The sequence below is a fragment of the Saccopteryx leptura genome, chromosome 1 (assembly GCF_036850995.1).
Source record: "Saccopteryx leptura isolate mSacLep1 chromosome 1, mSacLep1_pri_phased_curated, whole genome shotgun sequence".
Taxonomy (NCBI): domain Eukaryota; kingdom Metazoa; phylum Chordata; class Mammalia; order Chiroptera; family Emballonuridae; genus Saccopteryx; species Saccopteryx leptura.
Genome location: NC_089503.1, coordinates 141,860,396 through 141,883,301, shown reverse-complemented (window position 1 = coordinate 141,883,301; position 22,906 = coordinate 141,860,396). Strand labels below are relative to the sequence as shown.

The following is a 22,906-nucleotide window of genomic DNA, read 5'->3' as shown; positions in this document are numbered from 1 at the left end:
AGGCTATGTGTCATTTGAGTGAAGAATGATACTATGATTTTCAATCTAATTTACTACATGTAGTGCTCCAAAATCCTTTCCAAATGTCGATGCATTAAAAGAACTGAATGGTGGCCTTCTGCCTTCCTTTGCCAGAGAAACTCAGATTGGGGCTGGTGAGGGGGTAGTCCTATTCTCAGCCAAAGATGAGAGAGTGTTTGTTTTCAGTTTATCTCTCAGCTCCTTTGTGAGGATGGAATCAATGCCGACAAAGGCAAAAGGGGGTCCTTTGTGACCCTCTCTTGTTTATATTGATCTTTTATTTACGGTCATAGGGCCCAAAAATCCTCTGAGAAGAGGGAGCAAAATCAAAAGCCTGTTAAAGTTTGTTCAGACCAGAGAAAACAAAGATTACAAGTTGTGCGTAAATTCTCACAAGGAATGTTATCCAAAAAGCTTATTATATTTTCAAGTATGGACTGACACATAGCTGTTCAGAAGTATTTCTTCCATTTAAAGTTCCACAAAAGCAATAAATCACAGTAAAAATGAAAAGACATCTGAGAAAAGGTGTTCTTCTGTGCAGGGACAGGAGCAGAGAGATGGACCAGACGGTGCTGTTCAGTGGGCCCCCTGCACACTCGGCCGCGCTGAGACAGCCCTCTGGCAGCTCCGGCAGCGAGCGGACACTCAGGGACTCCTCACACTCTGACATCGAAGTGGCAGGCTTATCTCATTGAAAGGATGCCAGCTCTCCAAATCAGCGACTCTCGGTACAGGTGGCTAAGCAGGAAGAAAATGTCTCAAAACCACAATGGAGATGAGAAAAATGAAAGATGAAATCAAAATGTTTGAAAATTAAATTCATGGTTTGCTTTGCTGTTTTGTTTTGGGCAGGGGGTTTTCATCATTAGATTATTCCTACATTGGGCTGCAATGTAAATGAGGCTGGTTTCAGAGAGCAGATGAGAAAACTCAGGTTGAGGTTGAGGAGCCACTGAGCTATTTCACCCACAGGTGTTGTAAAGTACCAAAGGCTACAGAATTAATATTAATATTTTAGGAGGCTTGGAGAACATTTTATTAATTTGGGTTAAGAGAAATTGTGAGAATAGTCTCTGTGCTGTGTGATTAGCATAACTAGGATGGCTCTTGCCATTGTATTGTAAATGAAAAGGGAAGGAAGCATAGATTCCCTGACATTCCACCACACCTGTGGGGAAAGGAGTGAATGGCTAGCCAGGTGCAGGAAGGGAAAAACCAAAATAAACCTTTTCTTATAGCAATGAGCCATTTGCGGGCATTTGTCCCCACGGAAACTACCTCTCTTATGTAAATGCATGTGGTTAATACATCTGACTCTGGACAGAGAGATGGCGGATGAACACTAGAAAATATAAGAAGGTCTTTTAATATGTAAAGAGATATCTTCCTACCATTGTGTTGACTTGTAAATTTTGTTTTCTCCAAAATGATGTATGGTTTGCAAATTGAACGTGGTCCTATCATGTTAAAGGACATATGACTATAACCAATAGCGGTAAGGGGCTCCTAATTGCAATTTTTGCTTCTGTACTTCCCACTTACAAAACTATAAAAACTAAGTAGAACAAAGGGCCGGCGCGCTCTCCGTCAGATTTCTGTCGGAGTTCCCGCCGCTTGGCCAAGCTAGACAATAAAGCTTTAATGTGTAAACGACGGACCTTGCTTCTGTCTTCCATAATTCGGGTCCCTCCGAATTTGGATTAACAGAGGTATTGTGGGCCAAGTCTAGGGCTTTTAACCAAAAGTCAAGCCCTTATGATGGGAAGGAGCCCAAATTCCAAGTGGCATCCCAAGATGCTTTGAGACAAAGTTTCACATCCTATGGCCTATTTCAGTATAACCTACAAGCTCAGAATGGATTGTACATTTTTGTAAATCAATTAAAAAAATTTATCACACATAGAAAGCCACATGAATTTCAGAATGTTTCAGAGTCCACAAATAAAGTATTATTGGAACACAGCCCCACTTGTTCATTTACATGTTCTCTGTGGCCAAGTTTTATGCTACAAAGACAGTTAAATAGTTGCAACAGAGCCCATATGGCCCCCAAAGCCTAAGCTATTCACTGTCTAGCTCTTTACAGAGAAGTTGCCCATCTCTAAGATCACACAGGCAAAGAGTAAAGAACAGGGAACCGTTCTGGGGGCCTCCTCCTGGGGCCATGAGGAAAGAGGCTTGTGTTCTCCATTAAAGATGCTCTCACCAAGGCAGAGAACCCAGAGGCCAGGCTCTCTTGGCTGCTGAGGCCTGGGATAAACTCCTCTGTCCTGGGGTTCTGACCCTTCCGATCATTTCCAAGGTGGTACAGCCATCAAAGTAAATGATGTGTGCATTTTCAACCCCTGCTCTCAAGCTGCTTGGGCTCCGTTATCTCATGGTAAATGACAGGCTGTATTTGCACAAATGTGTAATTACATCAGATGAACACTGAGCGGGAAAGAGAGGTAAATGTCTCCCAGTTTGTGGCATTGGGCCGAATGATCTGTCAGACAATCCACACATACCCCAGGGCAGACCTCTGGACTTGCCTAGTGATAAAAGGACCTTCCCAAGATGAACATTACTTGAACTGACCATTTTAATGCCGCCTTGTTTTTTAATATCCAGGTTGAGTATCAGCCACATCTGGATCTTGAGATCATTGGCATTTATCTACTGACTGTCCCACCGAACTTCACACCCAAGAATTCAGTGCTTCACAGAGCTGGGAGAATGTCATCCCTTTGGGGAGGACTGATGGAAGACAATGTGGGATTGTTTGCCAACAACAAGTTCCAGTTGTCCTTTTGTTACAATGAGTCTCAAAGCTGCTGCATCTGTGTGTGCTGTGAAGTCAGCACAATGGCCATTGTCTGCAGCCCTGTTTGTTGTGGCTGCTCCATGTGCACAGTTGGCCAGGGCGGAGGTTTCCATATTAAAATCATTCTTCTGAGTGCTTAGTGTTGGTTCTCCAATCCCATCAATCTTTGCCTTCCGTGCTCCTGGACCTGGCAGCCCAGCCTGGAATGATCTAGGGATGAGGGTAGCACACAGAGGAGCCAGGGCCTTGAGTCTGAGGATGAACTGGCTTCTTGAGATGGAGGGACAAGACCAAAGGAGCACTCCACACAGAGAACATGTGCGACAGAGCTCTAGCTGACAGCACAACTGTGTGCCACAGCAAGCACCCTACAGAGCCGGTCTGCACTTCGGAAATGCTTGAATTCTAAGTCTCAAATTCTAAAATTGCTAATCTCTTTAGGAAGAAAGGAAGAAAAGGTGGATGGCAGGCGTCCCCAAACTACGGCCTGCGGGCCGCAATGCGGCCCCTGAGGCCATTTATCCAGCCCCCACTGCACTTCTGGAAGGGGCACCTCTTTCATTGGTGGTCAGTGAGAGGACCACTGTATTTGGCAGCCCTCCAATGGTCTGAGGGACAAAGAACTGGCCCCCTGTGTAAAAAGTTTGGAGATCCCTGGAGGGGAGAAGGAATGAAGGACGAAGAGAGGGAGGTAGTGATGATTCTCTTATTACTTACTGTATTTTTTGCTCCATAAGACATACCTTTCCCCCCAATAGTGGAGGGGAAAATGCCCATGCGTCTTATGGAGCAAAAAATATGGTATTTTATTAAATATTTTAACACACCATTTGGTTCAGAATATTTCTTTTCTTATTTTCCTCCTTTAAACCCTAGGTGTATCTTATGGTCAGATGTGTCTTATGGAGTGAAAAATACGGTATATCAAACTGACTAGGCTAAGCTACTGGGACAGAAGGGAGAGCAGAAGATATTTTACAGCAAACACACACCTTCTCCCAGTTATTCAACACTCATTTAGGCACTGCTAGGAAGGGGTTCTGTGGGTCTAATTAAAGTCTTTAATCAGTTGACTTTAAGTAAGTTTATCTTGATAGGCCTGACTTAATCAGTGGAAGGAAGCCCTTCAAAGAAGCCTTGGTCCATCCATGTCATTGCAGATGGTTAAGATTTTATTCTTTTTTATGGCTGAGTCATAGTCCATTGTATATATGCACCACTTCTTCTTTATCCACTCACCTATTGATGGGCACTTAGATTGCATCATATGTGGAATCTAAAAAAAACAAAACAAAACAAAATAAATGTACAAACAAAACAGAAACAAACTCATAGATATAGAGAACAGTTGTCAGATGGGAGGAGGGTTAGAGGGATGGGTGAAAGGGGGGAAGGTGTTAAGAAGTAAAAATTGGTAGTTGCAGAATCACGAGAGGCATGTCCAGTACAGCACAGGGAATACAGTCAATAATATTGCAGTAATTATGTATGGTGTCAGATAGGGATGAGATTTATCAGGGTGATCACTTTGTAAGTTATATAAATGTGTAATCACTATGTTGTACACCTAAAACTAATATAATATTATGTCAACTGCAATTAAACAATTTATTTTACAAATGCTGGGCATTGTCTGAGCTGTATTCTGAGCAGGATCAGGGGTCTATCGTTGCTCTCTCTTCGCCGGAGCTTCCCTCCTTGCCTGTTTGCAAAGCCAGCCTGTGCCGGTGGGATTCCAACTCGATCCTGATTTTCGCTCCCAGACTGCCCATAGATTTCAACTTCGCCACCACTTAAGTCTGTCCCTTGTGATGTCTGTCTCTACCAGTTCTGCTTCTCTGGTCAAAAGTGATTCGTACAGAGAATAAGCTAGTCTGCCAGGCAAATCAGCACAAGACCACAGCAGTATAAAGTCCACCAGCAATGTTGTTCTCAACTTTTCTCCGCCCTGCACCCACCTAAGGGATGTGACACTTTTCTATCAAAACCATGGCTCAGTCGGCCATGAGAGGGTTGGCAGCAACTGTAGCCAAAACTCTATGAGTTGTAGTTCACAAAGCCTCCCAGGGGCACATTAGTCTCATTTCTTGCCTTGATATCGGGTTCACCCAAAAGAGTATCCCGGTAGGAGATGGTCAAGACCAGGTAATATTGTGGTGGTCACAGACCACAGGTCGTGATTTAACACAAGCTTTTCTGTTCTTCCCATTGGCAGCACCTGAGCAGAAATGATGAGGCATGACCAGGATATTGTTGGTTTGCCTACGCTTTGAGTTATATATTCAGTAAATTACCTACTGAAAACCTTTTTTCTGTATTTAGTTCATCTGGGTCCCACTTGGCCCTGGGCAGAGTCAAAGGAGGGGACAGGTTTGCGTGTGAGGTGGGGGCTGTCTGGCCTTGGATACCAGCCCATCTTGGGACCCTCAGTTTCCTCAGAGAAGGATGCAGGACCCCTCACTGTTCAAAGAGGGGTGAGATAAGAGATAGGAGAGGGGTGAGCAGCAATGGGTAGAACCCAGTTTCTTTCAGCCTCCCATCCAGTATCCAGAATCCCCATCCAAGGAGGCCTCAGAATCCAGGTGCATTCCCTGAGGCTAGAAACTCCTGTTTGATTTTATGTTTATGTTGGTACAGTCAGATCAACAGACCCTTAAAAACACAACTTAGGAGGTTTCTGCTTGTTGTTGACTTCAGAAATGACCAGGAAGAAGCTGGCACACAAGTAGTATATTTTTAATGATTTACTAATTTAAAATCTTATGTATCCTAAGATCACACACTTGATCGAAATCAGCTCTGTGCCTCTGTATCTGAGAAAGCACAGGATGGAGGCGGAGGTACTGGGACTAATGTTTGTGTCTCTCAGTATTCCTGCTTAGGTGGAAGCAAAGTTGGTTAAACTTGCTTCCCAATCAGAAATATCACAGAAACAATATTTTCATATTTTCTTAATGAAAATGCTTTATAAAAATAGACCCTTAATCTTCAGCAAAAAAAAACCCTATTTCTTTTGGGATTAGACTATAGGATAATATCAATTTGGGAACAAACTTTTGGCTAAGAGTAAAGATTTTCACTTGGCTGGATCAAGTTTCTGAAAAGTAAAATTTTAATAAATGAGAAAAAATTTTAATAAATTAAAAAAATTTTAATTTTAATAAAAAATGTTTTGAGAAAAGATTTGAGACAAGGCACTCCTCTGCATTTAAGTGATTCAAAATCAACTTTATGTCAAAGGAGGGAAAAATAAAACTGATCGTATGAATACTATTCTCAAAAGGAGGGAGGGCATTGTGACTAGCTAAAAACGTCGATGCAGACATAGATATTCACACACACACGCAGCCTAGCTTTCAGACTCAGCAAAATCAGAAGAGGTAATACATATACACAACTAACCTTTTGCATCTCTCAAAACTAGAAAACATTATTACAGAAATAAACCCAAAGCCTGTTAGCCTCAGTGAGGTTTGTAAACTGCTGCACAACAGGCTTGACGGCTGTGATTAATATAGTTCTGAACCAGACACTGAGGCACGATGTCTGATACACGGGATTCTCAGGTGGGAGAGAGTAGTGTCAGGAAATTCTGGACACATGGCGGCTGCAATGACGCCACATGTAAAGCAACAGCGATGTTTAAATTTCTTCAGTTTTAAGAATTATGTTCCATGTCCTCCTTTTACCCCCTTCCCTGAAGAGGAAGGGGTGCATCCATGTGACAGCCTCAACAGACCGGGATGGGGCTTTATTGTTTATAAAGGTTTTTTTACATTTTTTATTTCACTTAATCATCAAAAGTACCTTAAAATGAAAGCAAAGAAGCTATTATGACTACCCATTCTATTGGAAGTACTATTAAAGTGACCGTCTTGTTGTTATGGAAAAAGGGGCTCGATGCCAAAGGTTATACAAATAGGAAATCGCAGAGCTGAGACTCATAAACACTCCATGATTGATCAATGAATTGATTGATTCAAGGGACTTCACTTTATTACCCGTAGAACTGGCAAAGACAAGAACAGAACCAAACACGTGTTAACGGGGTTAGATGTGCATTCCCAGGTAGCTCTGCTATGAGTGCCACCAGGACAACCTCTCGATAAAAGGATTTGTCCCTCTATATACATAGATGAGAAGTGTTTAAATATCCTAATTTTCCAAAACAAATCCCACCTCTAGGAATATATCCTGTATGCAATCCAATGTCCATCAATGGTCGACTAACTAAAATATTTTGCACCCATATGATAGACTACACTGTAGCCATTAATAACTTACCTTTAAAGGATAAAGACAGAGAAAAGTACTCTTGATATTAAGTGACAAAACAAGATACAAACCTTGATGGTAGAATTTATTTGAAAAAACTAAAAAATAAGAAAATGCAACAAAATATTAGCATCAGTTATATTTGGGTGGTATGATATGGGTGACTTTTTCATGTTCTGTTTTGATTTGTTTATTTTTTCTCTTTGATATGGATGACTTTTATTTCCATTCATGCTTTTCTTCATTTTCACATTTTCATGTGATCAGAAAATAGTTTCTTTTTCCTACTGAAGAAATAAGGAGGTGGCTGGGTCTAGCCACTGTAGGACTGTGAACACCACCAATTCTCAGCAACTAAGATCTTGGCAGTTAGGATGCACAGGGATGAAATACGGCAGAGATGACACTGGGGTGAGAGGGATGTGACAGAGGGCCAGTACTGGGACTTGGGGCCTCAGTGCCTCCAGAGCAGGGGGTAAGGTAAGAAGAAGTGACAGGGATGGGGACTGTGGGGCAAGGGAGATCAGGACTAGAAAGTGTCCAGTGCGCTTGGTGGCTGCAGGTGACCGAGGTAGGAAAGGCTATGGATACACAATGAGAGGTCGTCAACAATGGGATGGGCCTTAGCAACAGGAGTCATGCTATCTCTAGCCCTTCCTAAGTCTGAGATGAACAGGCCCCATGGACGGACAACATCGAGTCAGCCTTATCAGAAAGGAGCACAGGAACAGCATGGTGAAAAAAATGGGGGCTTCTCCCTGAGCAGCTCCTCCTCCTCAGCAGGTACCCCACTCCATGACCACCGTGTCCAATATCCTGCCCTTGCCCCAGGAAATACTTTCTACCTGCGAGAGCTCCCTTTGGTTCCCTGTGGGTAGGAAGTGCAGCAGACATATTTCAGGATGCTCAGAAATGCACTCAGTGCTCCTGGGCTCCTAGGCTACACTTACGGCATAACAGAGACCTGAGAGGGACCACTGAATGCTCCTGTCCCCCAGACACACTCTTCACAGGCCCCCTTTCTACCCACTGAGCTGCTACACACTTTTCAACTACTTTAGTCTTCCCCCTTCCCTGCTTCCTGCCCTGGTTTCTGTCCTTAATGGGGCCTAAAGGAGTATGCTGGGTGGGCTGGGGGAGTCTGCTAGGTAATTCCCTTGAGCTCTACCAGCGCCCAGGAAGGGAGCATCACCTCCTGGGTTGAAAAGAGGAGACTAACAGGAAAGGATTCTGCCACCTGCTTTTCACCGTTTTCTGTCTCACAGAGCACAGCATGCAGACGCTGCCGGGAGTTGGCCAGGCCGCCTTGGGTTTGCCTCCTCGGCTCTGTTGCCTGGAGAGAGCTCCCAGGCTTAGGGCGCTGACGTGATGCTGGGCCAGAGGAGGCCTGACATAATGGATGGAACAAACTTCTTCAAGTCCCCACTGAGAGTATTATTTTGGCAAAGCTAGTTAATCTCTCTAAACCTTGATTTCCTCACCTTTCAGTGGAAAAATATTAATCCCTTATAGGATGGCGTAAGAAAGATGGGCACAAAGAGCATAAAGGACATTGAAACACAGTTTTTAGAGCCCAGACTTCATCCAACAGTGGCAAATAGGAAGCAAAACGGGGACTGGAATCCTAAACTCTCACACAAATACCACTCTTCCCACTACACCATTCTCGCCATCTGCTAATGGCATATTTAGGGAAATTAGGCCTGACTGATAGGAAGATACAGCTCATATTTTTGCATGTGTATTTGTGGTACATTTTTATATTTGTATTAGAGAAGAAGGCATATACACAGAAAGGCTGACTTGGTGGAGGTGATCCTAGTGATATATTTAGAGATTAAAGGGATTGGGCATTATAATAAAATACAAAAATCAATTTGAGACTACTTTAGAAGCATATAGAATTACTAATGCAAATGGGGTGGGGAGGGGAACGGCATTACTCTGATACCAAAACCCAACACAGATGCTACAAGGAAACTACAGACCAGTATCCCTCATGAGCATGGACACAAATCCTTGAAAGAAGTTAACAGAACACAAACAAATGAACTAGCAATCTATCAGTAGAACAATATACATGGGATTTACTCCAGGAAGGAATGGTTGGTTCAAATTCAAAAATCAATCATATCGGAAGACTAAGGAAGAAAATCCATATCATCGTCTCAACAGATGTAAAAATACAATTGATATGATTTAATATCCATTTAAGATAAAATTCTCAGAAAACTTAGAAAGAAACTTTCCCTCACAGATAAAGGATCTATACGGAGAACCGACAGCTAACAGCATCCTCAGTTGGAAAGAATAGATGCTTTACCTCTAAGGTTGGGAACAAAGCAAGAATGTCCTCTCTTCTCATTCCTCCTCAGCATCTTACCACAGGTCCCAGCCAGTGCAGCGGGGCAACAGAGAAAACGAAAGGCATCCAGATTGGAATAGAAGAAATAAAATTGCCTCGATATCCAGGACATACGGTTATCTACATAGAAAGTCCTAAATAATTTGAAAAAAAAAAAACAAACAGGTTACTAGAACTAATTAGTGAATGTGATAAGGCCAATATGGGGGGAGGTGTTATTTCTATATACTAGAAAATGTGAACAATTATAAGTTGAATTTTTAAGTTGATTTACAATATCTAAGTAAAGGGAAAACTAAAACATGTTCAGAAATTGGAAAACTCAATATTGTTAAGATGCCAATTTTACCTAAAACAAGGTATAATTTCATTGCAAACCCAACAAAAATCACAAAAGGCTTCTTTGAAGAAATTGACAAGATGATTCTAAAAGTAATATAGAAAAGCAAAAGATCTGAAATAATCAAAACACTTTTGAAAAATAAAAAGGTGGCTGTTCAGAGAACCTTGCTTCTCCTGTGTCTCCTTTACGCTCACATTACAACCACACTCAGAACACTCAGACGCCAGATGCGTGTGACTGCCCCACACCAAGCAATCCTCTGCAATGCTGTGTGATGCCTCATTTAATGCCATCCCACACCCTCTGCCTGGGCATAGCAGCGTCAGGTCCCACAGAACTGCACCCTTTCCCCATTTCTGATGCCACGTCCCAGGCTGTCACCGGTACTTCTGACTGACCAGCAAAGGATTGGAAGTCCCACACATTCTCTTTGGGTTTGATAATTTGCTAGAATGCTCACAAAGCTCAGGGGGAAACTTACCTTTATAATTTACTATAAAGCAATGTGGTAAACGATATAAGAAAAGTCCAGACATCTGCGAGGCACAGGGTGAGGCGGGTAGGAGGCGCAGAGCTTACACACCCTCTCCAGGCACCCCAGAGCCCACACAGGCTCACCGGCTTGGACTCTCTCAGCACCCCACACCTGTGGGGTTATTATGAAGGCATCATCCCGCAGGCATGTTATCAGTAACTCCATTTGCAGCCCCTCTCCCTCTCTGGAGAATGGGGGACTGAAATTTCCAAGCTTCTAATCATGAGCTGGTCTTTTTGGTGACCAGCCCTGACCCTGGAGCCCACTCAGAGTCACCTTATTGGAACAAAAGACAGTCTTATCCCCCACGGAACTCTGAGGGGTTCAGGGCTTTGGGTGGGAACCAGGGTCAAAGACCAAATATTAGAAGAAAAGATCCTCCCAGTGCCCTTATCACTCAGGAAATCACAAGGGTTTTAGGAGCCTTGTACCAGGATCTGGGAACAGAGACGTATGTGTGTGTACGTGTGTGTGTGTACATGTGTGTGTGTGTTTTATTTCACAGTAGAGAATTTTCATACCTAATTTCATGACTTCCTATAAAACTACAATGATCAAGAAGGTGTGGGCCTGACCAGGTGGTGGCGCAGTGGTTAGAGCACCAGACTGGGACACAGAGGACCCAGGTTGGAAACCCTGAGGTTACCAGCTTGAGTGTGGGCTCACCAGCTTGAGTGCAGCATCACTGGCTTGACCGTGGGATCATAGACATGACCCCTTGGTCACCGGCTTGAACCCAAGGTCATTGGCTTGAGCAAGGGGTCACTACTCTGCTATAGCCCCCCCCCCCAGTCAAGGCACATATGAGAAAGCAATCAATGGACAATTAAGGAGACTAGGAAACTAAGGAGCCACAACAAAGAATTGATGCTTCTCATCTCTCTCCCTTCCTGTCTGTCTGTCCCTATCTGTCCCTCTCTATCTGTCCAAAAAAAAAAAGACCCTGTGGTACCGGGGGAAAGATAAACACACTCATGAGAACAGAATAGAGTCCAGACATAGACCCACACATGAGTGGTCAATTGATTTCTGACAAAGGTGCCAAGATAAGCAAATCTTCAACAAATGATGCTGGAAAGTTTGCACATCCATATGCAAAGAATGAAACTCACTATATAATTCACACCACATACAAAGCCTGACTCTAAATAGATCATAGGCCTAAGTGTAAAGTCCCAAGCCTATAAAATTTGTAGAAGAAGATGGAGAAAATCTTTAAGACATTGGGTTAGACAAAATTTCTTAGATTGGACACAAAAACATGACAAAACTGGATTTCATAAAAATTAAGTTTCAGCTGCATACAAGACAGTGGTGAAAATAAAGAGAGAAGCCGCGTGTTGTGAGAAAGCGTGCGCAGAATGTAGATAGGATAACGGCCTGCTTTCCAGAGTACATGAAACCTTGCATAACTTAATAAGAAAACAAACAACCTTAATTAAAAATGGGCAAAGGATTTAAAGAGAAACTTCATCAAAGAGATACAGATGGCAAGGAAGCACATAAAAAGACTCTCAACACCTTAAGTCATTAGGTAAATGCACATTGAGATACCACAACACACTTACTAGAATGTAAATAAACAAAAAAACTGGCATTACCAAGGACTGGTGAGGATGCTAAGCCCCTGGAACCTTCATATTTTGTCAAGTGGGCATTAAAAGTGGTACCGCCATTTTGGAACAAACACTCTAGCAATTTCTTAGAAAGTTAAATATACATTTTCGATACAACCCAGCAATACTCTTTCTTTGGTAATTGTCCAAAGGAAATTAAAATACATGTTCAGACACAAAATAAACTATAAGTAAATGTTTATGGCATCTTGATTCATAATTGTAAAAAACAAACAAAAGACTAAAAACAACCCAGAAGAATATCAGCTGGGAGAGAGATAAACTGTGGTACATCTATATATTGAAATACTATGCTACTCAGGAGTAAAAAATAGGAACAAACTACTGATAACACGTAACAACATGAGTGAATCGCAAAAGCATTATTTTAAGCAAAATATATAATATATAAAAGGCTCCATCCTACGATTCTATTTTTATGACGTTGTTGAAAAGGCAAAAATCTAAAGAAGTGAAATCAGAGCAGTTGCTTCTAGGGAGTGTGGTGGGGGAAAGGGACTAACTAAAAGGGACATGACAGAAATTTGGGGCTATAGAAATATTGTAGAACTTGAGTTTGGTGGGATTACATGAGTATATACGTTTGTCAAAAGTCATGGAACTGTACACCTAATATGGGTGAATTTTACTGTATGTAAATTATATCTCAGTAAACCTTATGCTTAAAAATTGAGAAAACAAATTTTTTTCACACACACAAAAACACAAAGTCAAGTAGGTGAAAGTCATTTTAACACTGATTAATGTTAACATATGAGAGAAGGTAAATATCTAGTTCTTTGTATGATTTTGATTATATTTGTATAACATGTTTTCATATATTCAGAGAGAAAAAAGACCTCATCTTAGCTGGGTTATCAACCAGCAAAAGATTTAATAGATGCCAGACAAGGCAATTTATTCCCCAAATGTAGTAGGCTGAATGGTGACCCCCCAAAAATATATGGACACATTGTAACTTTCAGAACCAATGAATATTACCCTATATGGCAAAAGATGTGATTAAGTTAAGGATCTTAAGAGGAGCTTAACCTGGATAATCTGTTCTAAATGCAATCCATGTATCTTTAAAATGAAGGAAGGCAGCTTTGAGACAGACAGATGAGAAGGTGATGTGAAGATGGAACTGGAGGTTGGGGTGATGCAGCCACAAGCGCAAGACTGCTGGCAGCCACCAGGAGCTAGAAAAGGCAAGGAACGGATTCTCCCTGACAGTCCCCAAAAGTAGCACAGCCCTGTCAGCTCAGTGAAATCAATCTTGAACTTTTTGCCTCCAGAATTGTAGAAAAAAACACCACCACACATTTCTGTTGCCTTAAGCCGCTGAGTTTACGTAATGTTACAGCAGCCACAGGAAAACAATACACCACATTATAATGATATGGTAATACAAGGATATGGGCAGACATGCCTAACTTCACAACAGAAGTGGGCCCTGTGTGAATTATTCCTGGGTTATACTGACCAACATAGCCTGTTCTGTGGACTGTTCCCCCTGTCCTCCCCATCACACCCAAATAGTAGGCCTGCCCAGAGCAGGAAGTGAAGCCACAGTGGCTGCAGCAGAGGCTGCTGCTTGCCCACCCAGCAGCCATTCTCCTTTCTTCCTTAGTGACAGCTACACAGTGTGACACTGCAATGTGCCCAGCAGAAAAACCACCTTTCCAAACTTCCTTTATAGATACAGGGGGCCAATGAGATGTAAGCAGATTATTGGGGAATGTTTCAGGGAAAAGTCTTATGAAGTTAATTCAGCTTGGATTCAAGTGCCTTTATCCATTTCCTTCCCTCTTTCTGAGCTCTGCAAGGCAGAAATGATGGATGGAGTTCCAGCATCCATCTCTTGACAGCGTAGAGACCTTGAACATAGAAGGCACGCATTAAGGCAGGAGGAGCAGAAAAGATAGAAGGAGAGTCGGTTCCTAGTGACCATGGAGCTGCTGGACGAGTCCTGGACAGCTTGCCCCTGTTTTATATGAAAGGAAAAAGGGTGAGGGCTTTATTTTGTTAAAGTCACTTGTACTTTGAGCCTCTATTCATAGTAGTCAAAAGCAATTCCTGATTCAAGGATTTAATGAACTTTATAACGTGATACTAAAAACTAAAAAGAAGCTGAAAATGAAAAGTTAAAGATGATAGCTTGATGTCTCCCCTGGTTTAGCTTTCTCAGAACAAGAGTTCTATTATTTTAATCTGCTAATCATCACTCTTTCCTTTTTCAATTAAACTGAAAATGAATGGCAATATATAACTTGTTAAGTCATACCACTCTATGTCCCAGAATTGTATAAAAAGAGTCGCCAGTCCTGTTACTTGTTGCAGATGGGGAAAAAGTTACCTTAGCATCCAAATGACTAATATCCCCATTTTCTTATATTACTACCCCATGTACTCAAAGAACATTAACACACTTCCTTACTAAAATACATAATTTTGCACTTTGCAGAGGTTAACTTATTTTGACTCTAAAGAATTCAGGTAATTTTCTCTTGATCACTGAACACAGTTAAATCTACAAAACAGGTATAGAAGTGCAAGTCCTAAACTCTTAAAAAAAAAAAAAGTGAAGTCCCAGAATTGGGTAAAGAATAGAATTGCCAATTAAAGTGACTAAAAGATCTATAAAATAGCAAAAAAGAATGATAATACTTTAATAATAACTAATGATAATAATAAGAGCCTCTGCAGGTTTCCACACTAACAGGACCAGCTTCTGGGGCTCATTTCTGTTTATAAGAGCCCCATTCATACTGCTTTACAAGTCCTCCATTCACACTCCCATATAGACCGGGGGGGGGGGGCAGTTTGGGGAATGCCAGGGCCATCAACAAAGGGCATGATAAACAAGGTCTCTAGCTCTGCCAGGTACAAAACATAGAGCTGAAAAGCTCATCTACACTGGGCCCCTAGTCTAATATGACCCTCGTTTGAGTTTCCTTCACCCCCATAATGTTTCTGAAACGGGGGTTTTAAACCAGCACAGGGGAAATCCAGACTGACAGGTTTTTGTTGCATGCACTTCCAGGTGAAAGGAAGCTGCTGTGCACACACAAAGGAAGGGGCTGTATGGAGCACTGCCCAGGGAGCCACCCCAGGTCACTTCACACAGCTGTACATGTAAACGCGTCTGTCCAGTTCATGTCACTGGCTAACAAAGCAGAGAGGAACAGGAGTCACTTCAATTGCACTTTAATGTCAGCTTGGGAACATTCTCTGAGAAAAACTAGAAGAGCAGTCAAACCATGCAGAGCACTGACCTTGGTCTGGGAGGGTGGAAAAAATAGGATTTAGGTGGCTAAAGACTTGAAGGTGGGTGTGTCACAGTTTTGCTATATGACCTTAAACAAGTTACGTAACCTTCTTGAGCTTCAGTGTCCTCATCTGCTAAATCAGGTTGATAATACATTTATCCCTGGATAAGGTGGAAAACAATGACCCAGGTGCTCAGTAAAGTCTGACTCATTTTTCACTTCTTCTACACATTCCCATAACCCCAGAGTGGCAGTCTACAGACCAAACCTGTCCCATCAATGTGTTTTTGCTGCAATATTGTATTTTTTGTGTGTTTTAAATGGCCACAACTAAATATTTTCCTAAAACTATCATTTCAGTTTATCTTGAAAAACTGTAATGCTAACACCGTGCCTTTGCTCACGTGACTGCTGGCGCTGATTGTTCAAAAAGGGCTTATGCTCTCCAACTCATCAGCTTCCTAACCCAGCCATGTTTATTCCCTTGAGTTAATTGCCTGAGAACATAGACATTCAAATCTGTCAAATCTCCTTGCAATCACAAAGGGGTCCATTCAAACCACCATCTTTCTTCCCTTCTACTGCATCACATGTTCCTTTGGTACCTTAGTGCAATACTGAAGTTTAACGTGCCATTTGGGCTAACTCTACTCATGATGTAGCAAAAGACTGACTGAAATGGAGGCTCAGTCAACCAGTTACAGGAAACCGAGTGACGGAGGAAGGAAACACGCATCCAGTCCATGATAGATTGACTGAATTCAGTTAGGTTCGTTTCATTTTGTGAATTTAGTGAAATGAGTTCATAGGAATAAATAAAGTATAAATCATGAACTTTAATCTTATTAGTGGCAATTAATGTTTAAATGTATTTGTTTAAGAGGTGAAAGTTAAGAAGAGCCAGCTTACACTTATAATCAAATAAATATTAAATATAAGTATCAACCAAATACATAATGGGAACAAACTGTTCAGAGAGCAGGGAGAAACAGGCACTCTCACACGGCCAATTCAGTGAGTACAAAATGGTACAACTCCCACAAGGGGGCATTTGGAAATAACTAATAAAATTCTGAAAGAATTCACCATTTAGATCCCCTAAAACTCACTTCTAGGAATCCACCTTGGAAGATACACCAGCATAAGTGAGAAAAGACATCCACTAAGTGTATCAGTTACCCACTGCTGCATGACAAATACAGGACTGTGGGTTTACTGACACTCATAACTTCCAGGCAGACCAACTCTGTTCACCATCCTAGTAACAAATAGCCCGAAAATGTAGCATCTTAAAGCAATATACATTTTTTAACTCACAGGTTTTGTGAGTCAGGAACCCAGAAATGGCTCAGCTAGACTTCTGCTTCAGTCTCTCACAAGGCTGTGGAAAGTGTCAGACGGTGTGAGGGTCCCACCTGAAGCTCAGTGAGGAAAGGATCCACATCCCAGCTCACTTACCTGGTTATTGGCAGAATCCCGTTCCTTGGGGCTATTGGAAGGAAGGCTCTGGTTACTGGCTGGCTGTGGGATGGAGGCCACACTTCATTCCTTTCCATATGGTTCTCCCTAACATGGCAACTTGATTCATTAAAGCCAACAAAAGAGAAAATTTTCTAGCAAGACAGGACTCCCAATTTTGGTAACCTCACCATAGAAGTGACATCCTTCAATGTTGTTTTATGCTATTGGTCAGAAGCTCGTTACTAAATATTGCCATATTCTATTGGCTAAAAGGTGGGCTTACACAATGCCAGGAAGTGTAAGCACCTGGGGCCAGCATAGAATCTGACTCCTGACCTAGGTGTATCAGACACATCTGTGTTTCATTTCAAATCTTCTTAACTTCCACCTCTTACTCTAAATACTGCTGCAGCAAACACCCTGGTCTTGATTAGCTGTACACAGGTACAACCTGACAGTGCTTTGCTTTAAGCTCGTGATGATTCTAATAGAATTCTGAGAAGTAACAGAGATGGACACCAATGTAGTGTTTCTTGACTTTTATTTTTTAAATAAGAACAAAACAAATAAATAAACACAAGAGCTAGAGGGCAGAAACCTGAATTCAGATGTTACAATGGAAAAATCATGGACCTCCACCTGAGTTTCCAGTTAAGTGAATTCACAGACCCAGACCTCACTGATTGGAGGGGAAGCTGGGTTTCCTTAAAGACAATCCCTGCAAGTCCATGACAAGTATGTCTAATAAACATTCCCACAGGTCTTCCCCTAAGTGACCTACGGCCACTTACCAGAAAGAAAAAAAAATGTGTATCAGGAAAGGAAGAATACAGAGATATTTCAAGAAATAATGTGTGTGGGTTCTAACCTTAAAACATTACTAAGAAACTACAAATGGCATCTACTACTGTTCTCTGGTTAGAAAAGTGTAGAGAACAGGGGATAAGTGAAATTCTGGCCCAAATCCATCTCATGGTGGAACTAATCGTTATTTTTCCACTGAGTTTATAATTGGGATAGACAAACTTAGAAGATGGAAATCCCTCACACTTTTCCTGGAATACTGACGCCAGAGTCCTTATGGTAAGAATGGCTAAGGGGTAGGCCATTGAGATTTGCACAGCTCCAACAGTTTGGGGTGACAGGTACATGCAAAGCAAAATCAGATACCACCCATTTCCTTCCTGGGCATCATTTGTGGCATCCTAAAGCCAGGGTGTGCCCTATGAGTGTGAGTGTGATTTGAGACACACTGGAAAGGTTTATGGATCCCTCAGTATGTCTTCCACCCACTACTCTATCTTTGTAAAAGGTAATCACCCCTTAAAGGAGTAACACATTAACAGGAAGTCAGTTATATACCCTCTATACCCCCATTCAGAGGGTCTACTTAGCCTCACCTAGACTCTCAAGTCAAGGTATTTCCAGGCTGTGGCTGGTCTATACAGAAGGCTGTAGGGCAGGACTTAAGGCCGTGAGCAGAGCAGCTCCAGGGCTTCCCTCAGTGACAGTCCCGCAGCATGTGATCAGCCCGGATCGGCCTTGCAGTTCTAACTGCTCCTGAGGGATGGCTCGGGTACAAGGGATGAGCTCCACACGGGGAAAAAATGGAAGATAACCTGGCTTGAAATTCATACTTCCCAAAGGAGCCAATACTATGTCCCATAACAACTCCTTAGAAGTAGCTTTCATGGCCCCCAAGGAACACCTCTTAAAAATGTCACTATACTCAGTTCAGGGAAGCCCGAAGCATGGTGTCCTCAGCAAAGCATGGTTCCATATAGTTCCTCCAAGTCTAGACACAATTTATTAGTAGGGGCCATTTTTATCATTAGCAGTGTTGCCAGAAAATATAGTTTGTAGCCTACCCTTAAGAGGTTGCCAGAGTAACAGAGCTATACTATTGAACTAACCTAAAGTCAAGTTCTCACTCAGAAGAAAAAGATGTATTTACCGTTTATTCACCTGCCCGATTCTAAAGAATCTACAGATTCTGCTCTTCTTTAGGAAGAAGCTACTGTCCCAATGTCTTTGGGGGAGCCCCATAAAAATATGGGTAGAAGGAAAGGAATTTCAGAGCCAACTTTATCTCCTTCCCTTGTTTTCTGGAGAGATCCCTGCTTGAAGTATGAGATTTCAATACTGGTTGGTTGGTTGGTTGGTTGGTTTTAAAGAGGGAGGCTTCTATTGCAACAACCCAGTCAAATCTTACGGCTTCACTTGATAGCCTAAGCCTGAGGTGCTTGGGACTGTTAAAGCAGAGTGGGAATGTCACCTACTCTCTACTATGCCCCTCAAATCAGAGCCAGGGCAGCCTGACCCAGGGTTCAGTAAACCATGTTAGGCTTACCCTGATGGAATAATCAGTAGCAGTTCTTAATCCCTGGGAGCTCTTTTGCCTTCCAGGCTGGCCTGCACATTGGACACAGGTCCCGGGTCGGTAGGGACCTCTCACCTATTCCTCTCTCAGGCCTCTGAGCCCATAAGCCCTTTCCACTCCATGCTTCCTTCCATTGTGACCCTCTCTTCCTCTCCCAGATTTTTCACTTGGCTCTATTCCACGTCCCCTGGTATGGAGCTAGAGAGCGAGTTTAGGGTCCATATGGATAAAGGGCAGAATGAAAATCAAACATTTATTCATGCAACAATCAAATCATTTTTCTTGTGAGAGTGTGTGCCTCAGTAAAAATCTTCTGCTCTATTTTGCAAAAAGGATCTCTCTTTTCTCCCTCTTTGAGTTACATTAAGAACAGTTGCCTTAGCCCTAGTGGGTTGGCTCAGTGGTAGAGTGTCGGCCTGGCATGTGGATGTCCTGGGTCAATTCCTGGTTAGGGCACACAGGAGAAACGCCCGTCTGCTTCTCCCCTTCTCTCTCTCTCTCTCTCTCTCTTCTCCTCCCGCAGCCATGGCTCAATTGGAGCAAGTTGGCCCTGGGTGCTGAGGATGGCTCTATGGCCTCATCTCAGGTGCTAAAAAAAATAAATAAATAAAAAGGCTCCATTGCTGATCACGGCCCCAGGCGGTCAGAGAATTGTCCCCTAGTGGGCTTGCCTGGTGGATCCCAGTTGAAGCAAATGTGGAGTCTGTCTCTCTGCCTCCCCTCCTTTCACCAAAAAATAAAATAAATAAAAAGTAAAGAAAAAGAACTGGTGCCTCAAAGAAAACTAGATAGAAGGTGACAGAGGACAATCTGACTTTGGGTGATGGGTATACAACATAATTGAAAGACAAGATAACCTGGACTTGTTGATCTTTGAATATATGTAACCTGATTTATTGATGTTGCCCCATTAAAAAAATAAAATTATAATTAAAAAAAAAAAAAACATGCTAAGTGGAAGAAGCCAGTCACAAAGACCACTTTATATGATTTCATTTACATGAACTATCCAGAATAGGGACATCAATAAAGACAGAAAGCAGTGATTGCCTAGGGCTGGGAGAAATGGGGGGTGTTGGAAGGTCATAGCTGGGAGTTCAGGGTTTCTTTTCAGGATAATGTTCTAAATTTGACCACGGTGATGGTTGTAATGTTGTGATTGTATTAAAAGCCATTGACTTGTACACCTTAAATCAGTGAATTGTATGGTATGTGAATTGTATCTTAATAAAACCTTTTAAGGTTAAAAAATAATAATAATAAAATAAAGTGCTTCTTTTTCGAGAAAAAAAAAAAAAAAAAAAGAACTGGTGCCTTACCCCAGGGGATGGTGAGGTGGAGGGAAGCAAAGGACTCATACTGCACCTAAATATCTCCATTTTACAAAAACTTGACTTGTTTGTTTTCCCCAAACCTTAAACATCCATGGCAAGAGACGTGCCCTAAAAGGCCTCCCCTCCTCGAGGATGTGCCACCGGCACACTCTCCGTGGAGACCTGTGCTTTCATCCTCAGGGCTCTGCTGTGCCCTCCTTAGGGCCCAAATCTCCCTTTGCAGCTTGCGAACTGGCACCAGCCCAACGGCAAAAACTCAGTTCCTTTCTCCTGGGGCAAGTCCAGTCTGCGCCTATAATGATTCTTTGGGGGCTTTGGTCAACTGTCCAGAAAGCCCAGAGCAGGCTCTGGGGGGAGACAGACAAACTGGCATCCGCGGGCCACGGAGAGGTGAGCAGCAATTCCTTAATGAATGTGTTGGAAATGGAAGACGAAATATAGGGCACAGTCTGAGGAGATAGAGGAGAGCTTGGGAGAGAGAGCAGATGTGGTAAAAGATACCCTTTCATGTTTCCTGTGCTTCAGAGATCCGCAGATGGATGTTGGCAGGGCTACAGTCGGGGAACAGAGGGAGGCTGGAGGTCACACATCTGGAAGCCATTTGGCAGGGGGCAGAGTTCACGTGCTCTCTGCCTCCGTGGCTCTGACATACCTTGCCATGCGGGCCGCCGAGGGGGGAGGGGCCCGACGTCCAGGGTCGCGCGGGCCTCAGTCCCAGGAAGGCCAGCCGAAGCCAGTGGCTTTTCCCCTGTATCCGTTCAGTCACATGGAAAAGATGAAATAATTATATTTTTTGAAAGAAAGGAAGAAAGAAAGAAAGGAAGGGACAGAGGAAGGAGGGGTGTGAAGAGGGGAATGTGCCACAACGGAGAGAAGCCTGGCTGGAAATCAAGAAACAAAATGTACTTGGACCAAATCCAGTGCATGAGTTAACTTGAGAGCAAAGAACACCATTCAGGGGAGGGGAGAAAAAGGCTTTCTCTGTGTACAGTAACACCCAGGGATCACACTCAGACCACGGTCGCTTTTCTCAGAAACCCTTGTACACTCTGCCTTGGCCGATTTCAGGAACGCAGAGGGCTCTCTGGATGCAGAGGGAATTACTCCCAACGGGAGGATTTATGGGACTCCGCAGAGAAAGCAGGGACTGTGAGGGCCTGGTGGTCACCCTCACTGACCTGCAGCTTTCTGCTGCCCCTAGGAGACAGGTCCTCCCTCCCAGAAGGGGCAAGGTCACCTCGAGAGCTCAGCTTCCCATCCTTTGGGAGAAACCCATCTTTGGGGCAAAATTGTGCCCCGGCTCAAAGTTTCTGCCATGCTCAACCATGTAGACCATACTAGCTGCAGCTGCCAGCAGGCTTAGCTTGGGCTTTTTGTCCTTGCGTGTAGCTAGGTGAACTTGCAAGGGGTGGTAACGAGTTAAAGGCACCGACCGGGGCACACCCAGGTTGGCTGATATGGCCCAGGACCCCAGAAGGATCAGAGTCTACCTGGGGAGAGAACAGAGCACATGAAAAGATCACTGACAAAATGCAACCAGATACAATAAATGCCACACGAGAAATAAAGCACATTCAGACACGTCTCATAATCCTCATCCTCAAAACCTGCTTACCTTCCCATCCCTCTACCTTGATGAATCTCTGCCATCCCCGAAGTTGCCCAAGCCTGAAATGTTCTTTTCTCCTCCCCTAGCACCCTATGTATCCAATTTGGCCACAGGTCTCGGGGATTGTATGCCCTTAGTATCTCTGGAATGTGTTCACATCCCCCTCCCACCCACCTCAGCATCTTCTGCCTGAATCACTGTAGCTGCCTCTGAACTGGTCTTCTTCCCTGAATCCATCCTCCGAGTTTATCTTTCTGAAATAGAAATCTGAGCATTTCCCCGTTCTAAATGTTCCAATGACTCTACAGCCTTCAGAATAAAGCTCAGCCTCCTGAGCATGACATACAGAATTGTCATGATCTGGCTTTTGTCTGCTCTCTAAACTTCATCTTCCCTGGTGTGCTGGTAAATGTTTCACAGCCCGACCTCCAGATGTACCATGTGCTATCTTACACCACACACTCCCCTCCAAACAACAAGGAACTTCCCCCATCTTCCTGGCCACACCCTAATTCCTCCCTCACCTGGGCCTCCGCATATCTTTCTCTCACTGTCCAGAAAGAACTTCTCTCTACTTCCTCATACCTCTAATCCTTCAAGGCATAGCCCCTCCAAGAAGTCACCCTATAGCAAACACAGGGAACTCCCTGTCCATGGCCATCGAAGTGCTGCACTGTAATTGTGCACCGGTGAGGCTCGCTATTCCACCCAGGAACCATTCAGAACAGCACTGCTTATTTTTATTTTTTTCAACTACAGTCAAAGTTCAATATTATTTTATATTAGCTTCAGCTATACAACAGAGTGGTTAGACATTTATATAAATTATGAAGTGCTCCCCCTGATAAATGGAGTACCTACCTAACACAATACATAGCTATTTTAAGTG

At 43.0% G+C, this 22,906-nt stretch overlaps 1 long non-coding RNA gene across 1 annotated transcript; it reads right to left on the bottom strand.

The window, feature by feature from the left end:
• Positions 1-557: 557 nt before the first annotated feature.
• Positions 558-21,206, bottom strand: LOC136389036 (uncharacterized). The gene is made up of 3 exons (XR_010748239.1): positions 21,061-21,206; positions 4,067-4,103; positions 558-762 (listed from the first exon to the last, which is right to left on the bottom strand). It is a non-coding gene; the product is annotated as an uncharacterized lncRNA (long non-coding RNA).
• Positions 21,207-22,906: the final 1,700 nt, after the last annotated feature.